This window comes from Saccopteryx bilineata, chromosome 2 (genome assembly GCF_036850765.1).
Source record: "Saccopteryx bilineata isolate mSacBil1 chromosome 2, mSacBil1_pri_phased_curated, whole genome shotgun sequence".
NCBI lineage: Eukaryota > Metazoa > Chordata > Mammalia > Chiroptera > Emballonuridae > Saccopteryx > Saccopteryx bilineata.
The window spans coordinates 248414624-248429987 of record NC_089491.1 but is presented as its reverse complement, the minus strand read 5'-3'; the positions used below and the strand labels follow the sequence as shown (position 1 = coordinate 248429987).

Here is a 15364-nt window from a genome sequence, read left to right as displayed (position 1 = left end):
CTCCCCTCCCTCATAAAAAAAGAAAAAGAAATAAAAAGAATAAAAAGTTGAGAACTTTTCTTCTTCAAAAGATACTGTTAGGCCCTGGCCGGTTGGCTCAGCGGTAGAGCTCGGCCTGGCATGCGGGGGACCCAGGTTCGATTCCCGGCCAGGGCATACAGGAGAAGCGCCCATTTGCTTCTCCACCCCCCCTCCCCCTCCTTCCTCTCTGTCTCTCTCTTCCCCTCCCGCAGCCAAGGCTCCATTGGAGCAAAGATGGCCCGGGTGCTGGGGATGGCTCCTTGGCCTCTGCCCCAGGCGCTAGAGTGACTCTGGTCGCGGCAGAGCAACGCCCTGGAGGGGCAGAGCATCGCCCCCTGGTGGGCAGAACTTCGCCCCTGGTGGGCATGCCGGGTGGATCCCGGCCGGGTGCATGCGGGAGTCTGTCTGACTGTCTCTCCCTGTTTCCAGCTTCAGAAAAATGCAAAAAAAAAAAAAAAAAGATACTGTTAAGAGAATAAAGACAAGTGACATAATGGAAGAAAACATTTGTAAATCAAGTATCTTTTAAGGTACTTATATCCAGAATATATTAAGAACTTTCAAATTTCAATAAAAAAACCCACTCAACATGGCCAGGTAGTTCAGTTGGTCAGAGGATCTTCCCAACATGTCAAAGTTGTGGGCTTGATCCCCAGTCAGGGCACGTACATGAATCAACCAACAAATGAATGAATGAGTGAAAGAACAAATCAATGTTTTTCTATCTCTCTCTCTCTCTCACTTGCTCCCTTCCTCTCTCTAGAATCAATAAAAAACATTTTACTTTATTTTGTTAAAAAACCCACCGAATTTTTTAAATGGGCAACAGATTTTAATGGACACTTAACCAAAGAAGATATACAGATGGTAAATAAGCACATAAGGAAATGGAAATTAAAACCATAAAAGAATACCATGAAGTGTTGGCAAATATATGAAGTAACTGGAATTTTCTTACATTGTTAATGGGAATGCAAAATGGTACAACTACTTTGAAAACAAGTGACAGTTTCGAAAATGTTGAATATATACCTACCATATGACCCAGTCACTCCACTCCTATTTATCAACCCAAGAGAAATGAAAGTACATGTCCATACAAAGACTTGTTCAAAGTAATTTTATTTGTAATAGCCAAAAGCTGGAAACAACCCAAATGCCCAAAACAAGTGAATAGATAAACCAATTGCAGTATAATCGTACAATGGAATATTACTCAACAATAAAAAGGAATGAACCACAGATATACACAGCAACATGTAAAAATAAAGCAAAACAGAGCAAAAAACAAGAGGTCAGCTATAGGCTGTAGTCTGCCAACAGTTTAAGTGTAGGGATAATACTTTATGTTCCACCCCATACCCAGCAAAGGAAGGCAGTCACTAAATGTCTGATGAACTGAACTAGTCAAAGATCTTCCTCTATTCTTTAAGTCCATAACAATGTCAACAATCCTCTGATATCTGGGGAAAGTTCTATCCGGTCCTGATTCAACTCTATCACAGGGGCTATTCTGCAATCAATCCAGCATGTGAGTCACTGGTTAATACACGTGAGTCACTCATTCAAAAATTATTAACTGAGCACCTCCTTTGTTCCAGGCAACTCTCCAGGTGACTGGGTCAGAGTAATAAACAGTAAGCAGTTAAACCCCAGAACGTGGAGCGTCGGCCTGGCGTGCAGAAGTCCCGGGTTTGATTCCCAGCCAGGGCACACAGGAGAAGCACCCATCTGCTTCTCCACCCTTCACCCTCTCCTTCCTCTCTGTCTCTCTCTTCCCCTCCCACAGCCGAGGCTCCATTGGAGCAAAGATGGCCCGGGCCCTGGGGATGGCTCCTCGGCCTCTGCCCCAGGCACTGGAGTGGCTCTGGTCGCAACAGAGCGACGCCCGGAGGGGCAGAGCGTCGCCCCCTGGTGGGCGTGCCGGGTGGATCCCCGTCGGGCGCATGTGGGAGTCTGTCTGTCTCTCCCCGTTTGCAGCTTCAGAAAAATACAAAAACAAAAACAAAAAAAACCCAGAACATGCATTGTGTGGGGGAGACTGATGCTCCTTCAGCTGCTTAGTATGTCAGGGAGTAATTCCAATGGCTCTAATTGGCATGACTCTTGCTATATATCAGTGGTAGTCAACCTGGTCCCTACCGCCCACTAGTGGGCGTTCCAGCTTTCATGGTGGGCGGTAGCAGAGCAACCAAAGTATAAATAAAAGATAGATTTAACTATATAGTAAGTTGTTTTATAAAGATTTATTCTGCCAAACTTAGCAAAAATCTGACATAAAGTACTTGGTAAGTAATTATTATTATATGCTTTAACTTGCTGTAACTTTGCTTTATAAATTTTATAAAGCAAAGTTACTTCCCTACTTTATAAATCACCATTACTGTGGAAGTGGTGGGCAGTTAGAAAATTTTACTAACAGAGATACAAAAGTGGGCGGTAGGTATAAAAGGTTGACTACCGGCCCTGGCCGGTTGGCTCAGCGGTAGAGCGTCGGCCTAGCGTGCGGAGGACCCGGGTTCGATTCCCGGCCAGGGCACATAGGAGAAGCGCCCATTTGCTTCTCCACCCCTCTGCCGCGCCTTCCTCTCTGTCTCTCTCTTCCCCTCCCGCAGCCAAGGCTCCATTGGAGCAAAGATGGCCCGGGCGCTGGGGATGGCTCTGTGGCCTCTGCCCCAGGCGCTAGAGTGGCTCTGGTCGCAACATGGCGACGCCCAGGATGGGCAGAGCATCGCCCCCTGGTGGGCAGAGCATCGCCCCCTGGTGGGCGTGCCGGGTGGATCCCAGTCGGGCGCATGCGGGAGTCTGTCTGACTGTCTCTCCCTGTTTCCAGCTTCAGAAAAATGCAAAAAAACAAAACAAAACAAAACAAAAGGTTGACTACCCCTGCATATAAATCAACATTCCATTCCTTTCTTCTTTAGTCCAGCACAATTTCTGCCTCAAAGTTGCTCAAAACAGTCACCTTCTCCTCTCACTACTGGCTTTGCCAAGGTCCTATCCCAGGCCTTCTGTTGTGATGACTATCTCCTGGGTGTAAAATGGGAGAGCTAAGCAGGCTCTTCCTAGCCAACGGACTGTTGATACTTTTTGAATAATCCATGCCCTCATCATGTAAGTGCAAGGTCACAATACTAAGCTTCTATCACATTAGCTGTCTCGAACATGCTTTTTTCGTTCTCAAACGTTTTTGCTCCCAAGACCCCATTACACTCTTAAAATTTCTGAAGACCACAAAGATCTTTTGTTTATGTGGGTTATACCTATTGACAATTACTGTATGAGAAATTAAAAATGAGAAAAAAATTTTTTTTTAATTTTTTCCAATGATTCAAGAGAGAGAGGGAGAGACAGCAGGAGAGCAAGAGAAGCATCACTGTTTCACTCTAGTTGTGTACTCATTAAGTGATTGCTTTTCAAACATGCCCATTCAAACCCTGTGACGTCTGGCATGCCAGGTTGACACTTTATCCATGGAGCCATGCAGCCAGGGGCAATGTTTTTTTTTTCCCCCTTCTGTATTTTTCTGAAGCCAGAAATGGGGGGAGAGAGTCAGACAGACTCCCGCATGCACCCAACAGGGATCCACCTGGCACGCCCATCAGGGGGCGATGCTCTGCCCCTCCGGGGCGTCGCTCTGTTGCGACCAGAGCCACTCTAGCGCCTGGGGCAGAGGCTGAGGAGCCATCCCCAGCGCCTGGGCCATCTTTACTCCAGTGGAGCCTCGGCTGCGGGAGGGGAAGAGAGAGACAGAGAGGAAGGAGAGGGGGAGGGGTGGAAAAGCAGATGGGCGCTTCTCCTGTGTGCCCTGGCTGGGAATTGAACCCGGGACCTCTGCACGCCAGGCCGACGCTCTACCATTGAGCCAACCGGCCAGGGCCCAGGAGCGATGTTTTTTGTTGTTGTTTTTTAGCAACAGAGACAGACAGACAGAAAGGAAGAAGGAAAAGTGATGAAAAACATCAACTCATAGTTGCAGCACCTTAATTGTTCATTGATTGCTTTCTCATATGTGCCTTGACTGGGAGGCTCCAGTCAAGCCAGTGACCCCTTGCTCAAGCTGGCAACCTCAAAGTTTTGAACCTGGGTCCTCAGTATCCCAGACCAACCACTCTATCCATTGCACCACCATGTGGTCAGGCAATAAATGTTTTGGGGTTTTTTTGTATTTTTCTGAAGCTGGAAACGGGGAGAGACAGTCAGACAGACTCCTGCATGCGCCCCACCGGGATCCACCCGGCACGCCCACCAGGGGGCGACGCTCTGCCCAACAGGGGGTGATGCTCTGCCCATCCTGGGCGTCGCTCTGTTGCGACCAGAGCCACTCTAGCACCTGGAGCAGAGGCCAAGGAGCCATCCCCAGCTCCCGGGCCATCTTTGCTCCAATGGAGCCTCGGCTGCGGCTGCGGGAGGGGAAGAGAGAAACAGAGAGGAAGGAGAGGGGGAGGAGTAGAGAAGCAGATGGGCGCTTCTCCTGTGTGCCCTGGCCGGGAATCGAACCCGGGACTTCTGCACGCCAGGCCGGCGCTCTACCACTGAGCCAACCGGCCAGGGCCAATAAATGTTTTTAAACACAAGATTCCTAGCCTGACCAGGCAGTGGCGCAATGGATAGAGCATAGGACTAGGATGCAGAGGACCCAGGTTCGAGACCCTGAGGTCGCCAGCTAAGCACAGGTTCATCTAGTTTAAGCAAGGCTCACTAGCTTGACCCCAAAGTCGCTGGCTTGAGCAAGGGGTACTCGGTCTGCTGTAGCCCTCCTCCCCCAGTCAAGGCACATATGAGAAAGCAATCAATGGCCTGACCTGTGGTGGCGCAGTGGATAAAGCGTCAACCTGGAAATGCTGAGGCTGCCGGTTTGAAACCCTGGGCTTGCCTGGTCAAGGCACATATGGGAGTTGATGCTTCCAGCTCCTCCCCCCCTTCTCTCTCTGTCTCTCTCTCCAATCTCTCTCCCTGTCTCTCTCTCTCCCTTTCTCTCTCCTCTCTAAAATGAATAAATAAAATTTAAAAAAAAAAAAAAAAAAAAAGAAAGCAATCAATGAACAACTAAGGTGCTGCAACAAATAATTTATTGATGCTTCTCATCTCTCTCCCTTTCTGTCTGTCCCTATCTGTCCCTCTCTCTGAAATACATACATACATACATACATACATATATACATACATAAATACGATTTCCAAGTATATACTCGAAAGGTTAAACACAGACCTATCACATGTTTTAGCAATCCCACTCCTTGGTAAAAGCAGGGACTCAAACACAAGGTGGAAATAACCTAAATGTTCACCAACAGATGAATGGATAAACAAAATGTGGTATAAGCTATACTATAGAAAAGGGGCCCCCAAACTGCGGCCCCCGCCACACTTCCGGAAGGGGCACCTCTTTCATTGATGGTCAGTGAGAGGAGCACATTGACCATATCATTAGCCAAAAGCAGGCCCATAGTTCCCATTGAAAAACTGGTCAGTTTGTTAATTTAAATTTACTTGTTCTTTATTTTAATTATTGTATTTGTTCCCGTTTTGTATTTTTACTTTAAAATAAGATATGTGCAAAAAAATAAATAAGATATGTGCAGTGTGCATAGGAATTTGTTCATAGTTTTTTTTATAGTCTGGCCCTCCAACGGTCTGAGGGATAGTGAACTGACCCCCTGTGTAAAAAGTTTGGGGACCCCTGCTATAGAATATTACTGGGTCATAAAAAAGCAGGAAACAGGCACATACTGCAAAATGGAAGGACCCTAAAGATATGATGCTGGGTGAAAAAAGCTAGACAGAGAAGGACAAATGCTATATGATTGTACTTATATGGGGTCCCTAGAGTAGTCAAATACATAGACACAAAGTAAAACGTAGGTTGCCAGGGGCTGAGGGAGAAGTGATAGGGAGTTACACTTTAAGGCAGTGGTCTCCAACCCCCGGGCCGCGGACCGGTACCGGTCCGTGGGCCATTTGGTACCGTCCGCAGAGAAAGAATAAATAACTTACATTATTTCTGTTTTATTTATATTTAAGTCTGAACGATGTTTTATTTTTAAAAAATGACCAGATTCCCTCTGTTACATCCGTCTAAGACTCACTCTATACGCTTGTCTCGGTCACGTGATACATTTATCCGTCCCACCCTAAAGGCCGGTCCGTTAAAATATTTTCTGACATTAAACCGGTCCATGGGCCAAAAAAAATTGGAGACCACTGCTTTAAGGGATATAGAGTTTCAGTCTGGGAAAATGAAAAAGTTCTGGAAATAAACACTGGGTGATAGTTGTACAACACTGTCACAACATATTTACTGCCACTTAAGTGTACACTTAACAATGGTTAAAGTGGTAAGTTTTGTTATGTATATTCTATCACAATATTTAAAAATCCTTTAAAAAATAAAAAGAGAAGGGCTTGACCAGGCGGTGGCGCAGTGGATAGAGCATCGGACTGGGATGCAGAAGACCCAGGTTCGAGACCCCGAGGTCGCCAGCTTGAGGGTGGGCTCATCTGCTTTGAGCAAAAGTTCACCAGTTTGGACCCAAGGTCGCTGGCTTGAGCAAGGGGTTACTCGGTCTGCTGAAGGCTCGTGGTCAAGGCACATATGAGAAAGCAATCAATGAACAACTAAGGTGTCGCAACGAAAAACTAATGAGTGATGCTTCTCATCTCTCTCCACTCCTGTCTGTCTGTTCCTATCTATCCCTGTCTCTGACTCTCTCTCTGTTTCTGTAAAAAAAAAAAAAAAAAAGGCAAAAAAAATAAATAAATAAAAAGAGAAGGAACCCCAACCAAACATTCTGTTAGCCATCAATACATGTCAAGCAGCCTCTGGAAACACCACTGTGCATTTGTGAGAGAACAAGAGAGGAGCAAATAACACCTTGGTATTATTATAAAAATAGTTTTGATATAGTAGACCCCCCACCCCCAGATCCCTGGGCCCCACTTGAAGAACTACTCCTTTAAAGTATGCAATGTCTGAGAATTAAAGGATTCATGCCCTATAGAAATTTACAAGTTTCTGCAATACAGTCTTTCTTTAGATTCCATTTATTCTTTGTCAGCAAGCCTTGGCCTCATTTTGAATTATGTAAACTGAGCTGTCTCAAATTACTGTGTGAAATTTAGTATACTGTCTGAATTGTTTGGAACTGATTTTTCAACATTTGTCCACAAAGAAATAGAGGAAGACAGAGTACAGTGGAAGTACATATGTGCAGTCACATCACTCAGGAAATCAAAAAATTTCCTGCCAAGAAATGCAAGAGAGAACGCTACCCCACCTCTTCCCACTGCCCACAGACCACTGCCCACAGACCACTCTATGGCTTATACCAGTAAATGGAGATCCTTAGCCCCTGTGCCACGTTGGAGCACTCACCCCAGGACCAGAAGGTCCCAGCTTCCCAGTGGGCAGTGGAGCCTCCATCAGACTATTGCAACATTCTTCCTTGGAAAGAGCTAACATCTGCTTCCCAGTAGGGCAGGATGTTCCCATGGGTACTCATTCTATCCCCTATACAGGGCAGCACTGGGATAGAGGTATTTATCCAGCACACCAGTTAGAACCAGAAGGGAGAAGATTGGAAAATAAGGGCTGGCTGGGCCCTGTTGTACAAGTGACATGACAACTCTAGGAGGACAGCTCCTGTGGGATGCTGGGTCCTATCTAGCACCATACAACTTGGGCCAGGTGTCTACTCTCTGGACACCTTCAAGAGGGGACAGAAACCACTGACAATATAATTCACTAAAAACACACAACAGAGAGCAATCCTGCTAAGCAGGACTTCTTTTTTTTTTTTTAAGATGATCTTTCTTTTTATTTATATTTATTCTAGAGAGGGAGAGAGAGGAAAACATTGACTTTCTGTTCTTCCACCCATTCATGCATTCATTGGCTGACTTGTGTATGTACCTTGATCAAGGACCAAAACAGCAATCTTGGCATATCAGGATGATGCTTCAACTAACTGAGCTACCTGGCCAGGGCACAACAGAAGTGTCTTCATGTTCACAGTATATTTTGTACATCCCTGACTCTGCAGATCCCCACTGGCAAACACTCCTGATTCCCTGGGGCTTTGCACTGCTGAACTCTGTGGAGGCACAGCATTTCATAAGTCCTGTCTTCTGTCTTAACAAAGAGGAAATAGGTCAGAATCAGAAAGTTTGGACCCAGTCCTTTGAAGAGGATGGGTTGGCCACACCTCAAATCAAAACAAAGGGCATCCTGGCAAGGGGTAACTTCAATTCCAACCCAATTCCTGACCCAACCCCTGCTTAGCTGTGCTGGACTGGGGGAAAAAATGAACTGGCCAAACAAAGGTATGGCTAACAATACTGTATCAATATTAAATTTAGTACATTTGCTAACAGCATCTTGCTTGTAAGAATGGCCTTGCCTTGGCCAGATGGCTCAGTTGGTTGGAGCATCTTCCTGAAACACAAGAGTTACAGGTTTTGATCCCCGGTCAGGGCATGTACTGGAACAGACTGCTGTTTCTATCTCTCTCTCCATCCCTCTATATCAATAAATAAAATTTTAAAAAGAATGGCCTGCTCTTAGAAAGTATAAACTAAGAAGGGTCATAATGTATGCAACTTAGTTTCAAGTATTTCTGCCAAAACAAAAAAGTTGTGCCTGTGCATAGTGCATACAGATAATACATCTGTGTACACTCACAGAGAGAGCCTGTGCAAATATATGGTGAGTCAAATGTTAACTGGTGTTAGATGAACTATATACAGCTGGAATTCATACCATTCTTGCAACTTTTCTGTAGGTATGAAATGTTTACAAAGTTTTTAAAAAAAGAATGAAATATCCCCCACTCTGAAGGGAGATGTTTTGAAATCTTAATTATTTTTGGAATTAAGGCTTCCTCGTACCAATAAAACAATGTAGACCACTAGATTTAGGTTTTGCTCTTAAGGCTAAAATAATTTTGTTTATGTGAAAATTCCCCTAAATTGCCTGACCAGGCGGTGGCGCAGTGGACAGAGCGTCGTACTGGGATGCAGAGGACCCAGGTTCGAGACCCCGAGGTCGCCAGCTTGAGCACGGGCTCATCTGCTTTGAGCAAGGCTCACCAGCTTGAACCCAAGGTTGCTGGCTCCAGCAAGGGGTTACTCAGTCTGCTGAAGGCCCGTGGTCAAGGCACATATGAAAAAGCAATCAATGAACAACTAAGGTGTTGCAATGCACAGTGAAAAACTAATGATTGATGCTTCTCATCTCTTTCCGTTCCTGTCTGTCCATCCCTGTCTATCCCTCTCTCTGACTCTCTCTCTCTGTCCCTATAAAAAATAAAAAAATAAAAAATTCCCCTAAATGACCACTTTTTTTTTTTTTTTCTGAAGTTGGAAACAGGGAGGCAGTCAGACAGACTCCTGCATGCAACCAACCAGGATCCACCTGGCATGCTCACCAGGGGGCGATGCTCAGCCCATCTGGGACGTCGCTCTGTTGTGACCAGAGTCATTCTAGCACCTGAGGTGAGGCCATGGAGCCATCCTCAGCGCCCAGGCCAACTTTTGCTCCAATGGAGCCTCGGCTGCGAGAGAGGGTAAGAGAGAGACAGAGAGGAAGGAGAGGGGGAGGGGTGGAGAAGCAGATGGGCGCTTCTCCTGTGTGCCCTGGCCGGGAATCGAACCCGGGACTCCTGCATGCTAGGCTGACGCTCTACCGCTGAGCCACCCGGCCATGACCTAAATGACCACTTTAATTCTAAATTATTCTTGATGAAATTATGCCATTTAGCTCTATCAGCACACAAATTTGAGTTACAACACAAAGACTTGTAAAAATCAGGAGTCCAGACTGGAAATATTGCAGATATAGTTTTCAAATGAGACAAATCCACAAGAGTTGGGTTAACAGTTTTAAGCACTCTCTGTGTATTTCATGAGTTGGGTATCCCAGCCTATTGGCTATACCGTCTCCAATTGTAAATTTCACTAAATTGCAGCTCTGGTTGATGAAAAGTTTTGATAAGAGGTCTCTCCCAGAACCATACCCCAGAGACAAAATAAGACTGAGGAAAGTTCTGTCTTATAAAGAAAAAGAATGAAGTAAATTACAAAGATCCTCCAAACAATGTCAAATTAAAACATCAAAAATCATATAAAAAGTATTAATTCAATGTATATAAAATACTTTGTGGGCCCTGGCCGGTTGGCTCAGTGTTAGAGCATCAGCCTGGCGTGCAGGAGTCCTGGGTTTGATTCCCGGCCAGGGCACACAGGAGAGACACCCATCTGCTTCTCCATCCCTCCCCCTCTCCCTCCTCTCTGTCTCTTCCCCTCCCGCAGCCAAGGCTCCATTGGAGCAAAGTTGGCCCGGGCGCTGAGGATGGCTCCATGGCCTCTGCCTCAGGCGCTAGAATGGCTCTGGTAGTAACAGAGCAACGTCCCAGATGGGCAGAGTATCGCCCCCTGGTGGGCATGCCAGGTGGATCCCGGTCGGGCACATGCGGGAGTCTGTCTGACTGCCTCCCCATTTCCAACTTCGGAAAAATACAAAAATTAAATTAAAAAAAAATACTTTGTGTATGAATGTTTTCTCGACTGTCCTGGGCTTTCACTGTGGCTCACCATGCTGGTGTCTGTACATGCATTCTTCACACCAATAGGGTGGAGGGGAATCTGAAGATAATCTTCCCTCCCAGGTATGACCAACAAAGACTAAGGGCTGCAGCAAAAGCCTGCCAGAGCCTGACCTGTGGTGGCGCAGTGGATAAGGCGTCGACCTGGAAATGCTGAGGTCGCCGGTTCGAAACCCTGGGCTTGCCTGGTCAAGGCACATATGGGAGTTGATGCTTCCAGCTCCTCCCCCCTATCTCTCTCTCCTCTCTGTCTCTCTCTGTCTCTCTCTGTCTCTCCTCTCTAAAATGAATAAATAAATAAAGAATAAAAAAAAATGAATAAATTTAAAAAAAAAAAAAAAAAAAAAAAAAGCCTGCCAGAGCCCCAAGCGAGCCTCATCCCTTTCAGGTACTGTATACAAGTCCTCTTATTCTGTCTTCTAAGACCACAAAGCTTTGCTGGTATTCCAATCGATCCAGGAACCCTAGAGGTAACCACTGGCACTTGAAAGCACCCTGCACCGAGACATGATGTCAATCTAACGGCATGGGGGTCCTGGAAGCTCACGTCTCCTGGCTGGCTTCTGGGATGCCCCCTACTGTGGTTCCTGCCCTTTGTCCAATGCCCTGCACAGCCCCGAGCAATTCTCTCAACAGTGATGAAATCCTAAGCAAAGTCCCCCAGGGAACAAGACTTCTGAGACAAGGCAACACGTAGGGTGGACCTGCAGTCCATCTAGGTCCAGAATACCCAGTAAGGCTCTGCTCTCAGCTCTATCCTGTCCAACACAGAGCAGTCAACAGCTGAGGCCAGACAGACAAGAAACTGATCAAACTAATGGCTGGCTGCCAGGGATCTAGAAGTCAGCTTACAGAGAGGGACCGGAAGGGGGCAGGGGCACTGACTAAAGACAATAACCAGTCCTGGTTTATTGAAGTGACAGTCACACCAGGCAGAGAAGAGGAAGAGAAGGCTAATAGGTGTGCGCAGTCCCTGAACTACCACCTCTCAAGTAAGTCTGAACTGTGCAATGGCCTGTGGAAGGGCAAGTCACTTCCTCATGCAGGAGGCAATCCACTTCTAAAGCCTCAGAGCCAGGCAAGTCCATCAGAGAAGCAGCCAGGCCCCCAGTCCCTTCAAATCCCAAGCTGGGTGGGGGATGAGTTTCAGCAAGGATCCCCGTTTGTGAGAAGCCCTCACTTGCCCTTACCTCTCAACTCAGCCCATATCTGCAGAAGCAAGCTCCCCCCATTGTGAGGCCCAGGCCAGCTGGCTCTACGGCAACACCCCCCGCCAAAGTCTTCCATAGGCATTCTTGTAGGCAGCCACAAGGCCCCTGTCCTCACCACTCCCCGCAACCAGGGGCAGCTGCAAGGCTCACTGGCTAAGGGAGCTGTTGCTCTTTATGTCAAAATATAAATAGCCATTTGTGTTTTATTCAATAACTGATTTCCGAGAGCCCACTCTGTGCCAGACCAGGCCCAGGAAACATAGCACAAACGTGACAAAGAGCAAAACATGTCCATATGAACAATCCTAGCCCTGTCCAAAGTACTGCGGCTATTTGGTGGCCTCTCTGCAAGCTACACATCCCCACCCAGACCATCAAAAATGGTAGACTCATTCAGCACTATGTATCAGACACTGCTGAAAGCCACTGTGTTCTGCTGCCTGGGGCAAGACACACACGAACCAGACCCTCTGCTGATAAATAGGCCGCACGCTCATGCATGCGCATGCACGTGCACGTGTGTGTGTGTGTGTGTGTGTGTGTGTGTGTGTGTAGTCTTGCTTACAGTTTAAGGCGGTGTCCCTACACTCCCTGATGTCCATTCATGGATAACACTTACAGTTGGACTTTACAAAGCATTTGTTTTATATCAAATTCTTAGAACTTTATATCTACCCATTTTAATTCTCACAATATCTATATGAAGTTCTATTGTTATGTCCATGTTACAGATAAGGAAACTGAGGCACAAAGAAGTCACAGAGTGGGTTGCAGATTGAGACCTGACACCAAGCAGTGCGGCTCTAGGGTTCATATTCTTTTTTTTTTTTTTTTCCATTTTTCTGAAGCTGGAAACAGGGAGAGACAGTCAGACAGACTCCCGCATGCGCCCGACCGGGATCCACCTGGTACGCCCACCAGGGGCGACGCTCTGCCCACCAGGAGGCGATGCTCTGCCCATCCTGGGCGTCGCCATACTGCGACCAGAGCCACTCTAGCGCCTGGGGCAGAGGCCAAGGAGCCATCCCCAGCGCCCGGGCCATCTTTGCTCCAATGGAGCCTCGGCTGCGGGAGGGGAAGAGAGAGACAGAGAGGAAAGTGCGGCGGAGGGGTGGAGAAGCAAATGGGCGCTTCTCCTGTGTGCCCTGGCCGGGAATCGAATAGGGTTCATATTCTTAAACCACAACTCACCTTGATCTAATCGCAGCACTCCTCTTCAGAAGGCTCACTTAGAATAACGCCAAACCTGAGCTTTCATTCCTCCCTGGTGGACGCCCAGAAGCCCCAGGACACTCTGGGTCCACAGCCTGCTGCACTCTTGACCACTGCCCACATACCATTCACCCTCCCTGGAATTGCCCTGCCCAAACCATGGCCCATCTTGAAGTGGAAAGACTGTCTATTTTTATTCTTATTTTTCAGGGGACAGTGCGAGTGCAGGCCCCCACTACCACAAATTCTGCACAAGTTTCCCACATTTGGGGAAAGTACAGGGGTCAGCACATCCAGAGTGCAATGGATAAGCCTTGCCCTGGGAAAATTACCTTTATGATCATGGTCTCTCCCCTGCCAGGTAAGTATGGCAGGACTGTCTTTTACTAAACATGCCAAGTCGGTTGGTAAATCAGTATCAGGGTTACAAAAAAAAAAACGATAAGGTGATCCCACCCTTCCCTCTGGCAAAATGATGGCCCAAAATTGGGCTCTTGGGATTACTGAAATGTTCTGCAGACAGGAAGTGGAAGGGACTGCTCACCAGCTCTTCAACAACTCAAACACAAAAGCACATGTGGGCCCTGGCCGGTTGGCTCAGTGGTAGAGCGTCGGACTGGCGTGCAGGAGTCCCAGGTTCTATTCCCGGCCAGGGCACACAGGAGAGGCGCCCATCTGCTTCTCCACCCCTCCCCCTCTCCTTCCTCTCTGTCTCTCTCTTCCCCTCCCACAGCCGAGGCTCCATTGGAGCAAAGTTTGCCCAGGCGCTGAGGATGGCTCTGTGGCTTCTACCTCAGGTGCTAGAATGGCTCTGGTTGCAACAGAGCAACACCCCCAATGGGCGGAGCATCGCCCCCTGGTGGGCATGCCTGGGTGGTTCCTGGTCGGGTGCATGCGGGAGTCTGACTGCCTCCCCGTTTCCAACTTCAGAAAAAAATACAAAAAAATACAAAAAAAAAATCACATGTGACAAGGGAACAATCTAGCAGCACAAGACATTTAATCAGTTTCTTGCTATCTACTAGGTCTTAAATGTTGTCACTGACACATTCCACATAGAGTCAAGAATCTACTTGGTGTTCACCTATGCCAAGGAGAGGGAGAGGAACAGAGGTAAGAAGATATCATTACTGGCAGGGAGGGCCCACAACTAGATCACCTCCCATGACGTATGCCTTTATTAAGTGCTGCACAACTATCAAGGGAGGGCAGGGGGAAGACAGTGCCAGGAGCTAGGCATGGAAAGAAGGACAAGAAAGCTGAGGCAACAGCGATCTAGACCAGAGGAACAGGAAAGACATAGCCTAACAGGAGCAAGAAGGTACAGACACATTTGTCAAAGTGTGCAATAACAGTACATTCTTCACTTCTAAGACTAGAACCACCAACTGAAATAAAAACCCTGACTAGCTGCCACCTGGGCAAACTGAAGCTTTAACCACAGCACATCCTGTGCCTGCAATACCATCTGTGGTGACACAGTGCCTGGCACACAGCAGGTGGTAGTGAGGGCTTGTTACAGGATGAATGCAAGCAATGGGGTGGGGACCATCACCTTATATCTCTCAGGGGTACTAAGTACCAGGAGCCTGCTGCTGTTCTCAGAAGTGATCTAGCCTGACCTGTGGTGGCACAGTGGATAAAAGCGTCGACCTGGAAATGCTGAGGTTGCCGGTTCGAAACCCTGGGCTTGCCTGGTCAAGGCACATATGGGAGTTGATGCTTCCTGCTCCTCCCCCTTCTCTCTCTCTGTTTCTCCTCTCTCTCTCTCTCTCTCTCTCATCTCTAAAAAATGAATAAAATAAAAATTAAAAAAGCTTTAAAAAATTATATTTAAAAAAAAAAAAAAGAAGAAGTGATCTAACTATTCACGGGGAAAAGGGCCATAACATAGGCAGCTTACCATCAAATGATTCGGAAAAAATTTTACGCATGCATACATTTCTATGCAAAAGTACAGACACAAGGAAAGATAAGGCAAATAAAACAAAATGCTAATAACAGGTATGTCTAGTACAGGATATGCAAGAGTTCTCTGCACTAATTGTATTCTTGCAACTTTTCTGTAAGTTTGAAATTATTTTCCAAAAAAAGATTTTAAAAAAAGATAATTCATTAGCTAGTGAAGTTGGAAAGTGTCAGACTACTTTCCAACTAAAAACAATGAAATTGGCCTGACCAGGCGGTGGCGCAGTAGAAAGAGAGTCGGATGGAGATGCGGAAGGACCCAGATTTGAGACCCTGAGGTCGTCAGCGTAAGCGAGGGTCTATCTGGTTTGAGCAAAAAGCTCACCAGTTTGGACCCAAGGTCGCTGCTTA

At 46.9% G+C, this 15364-nt stretch overlaps 1 protein-coding gene and 1 non-coding gene across 7 annotated transcripts in view; both read right to left on the bottom strand.

Annotated features, from left to right (window-relative positions):
- The window catches only part of DGCR2 (DiGeorge syndrome critical region gene 2), a 130803-nt gene that overhangs the window by 59563 nt on the left and 55876 nt on the right, over positions 1-15364 (bottom strand). The window lies entirely within an intron of this gene.
- On the bottom strand, positions 13253-13414 carry LOC136327657 (U1 spliceosomal RNA). Its single transcript, XR_010729834.1, has one exon. It is a non-coding gene; the product is annotated as a U1 spliceosomal RNA (small nuclear RNA).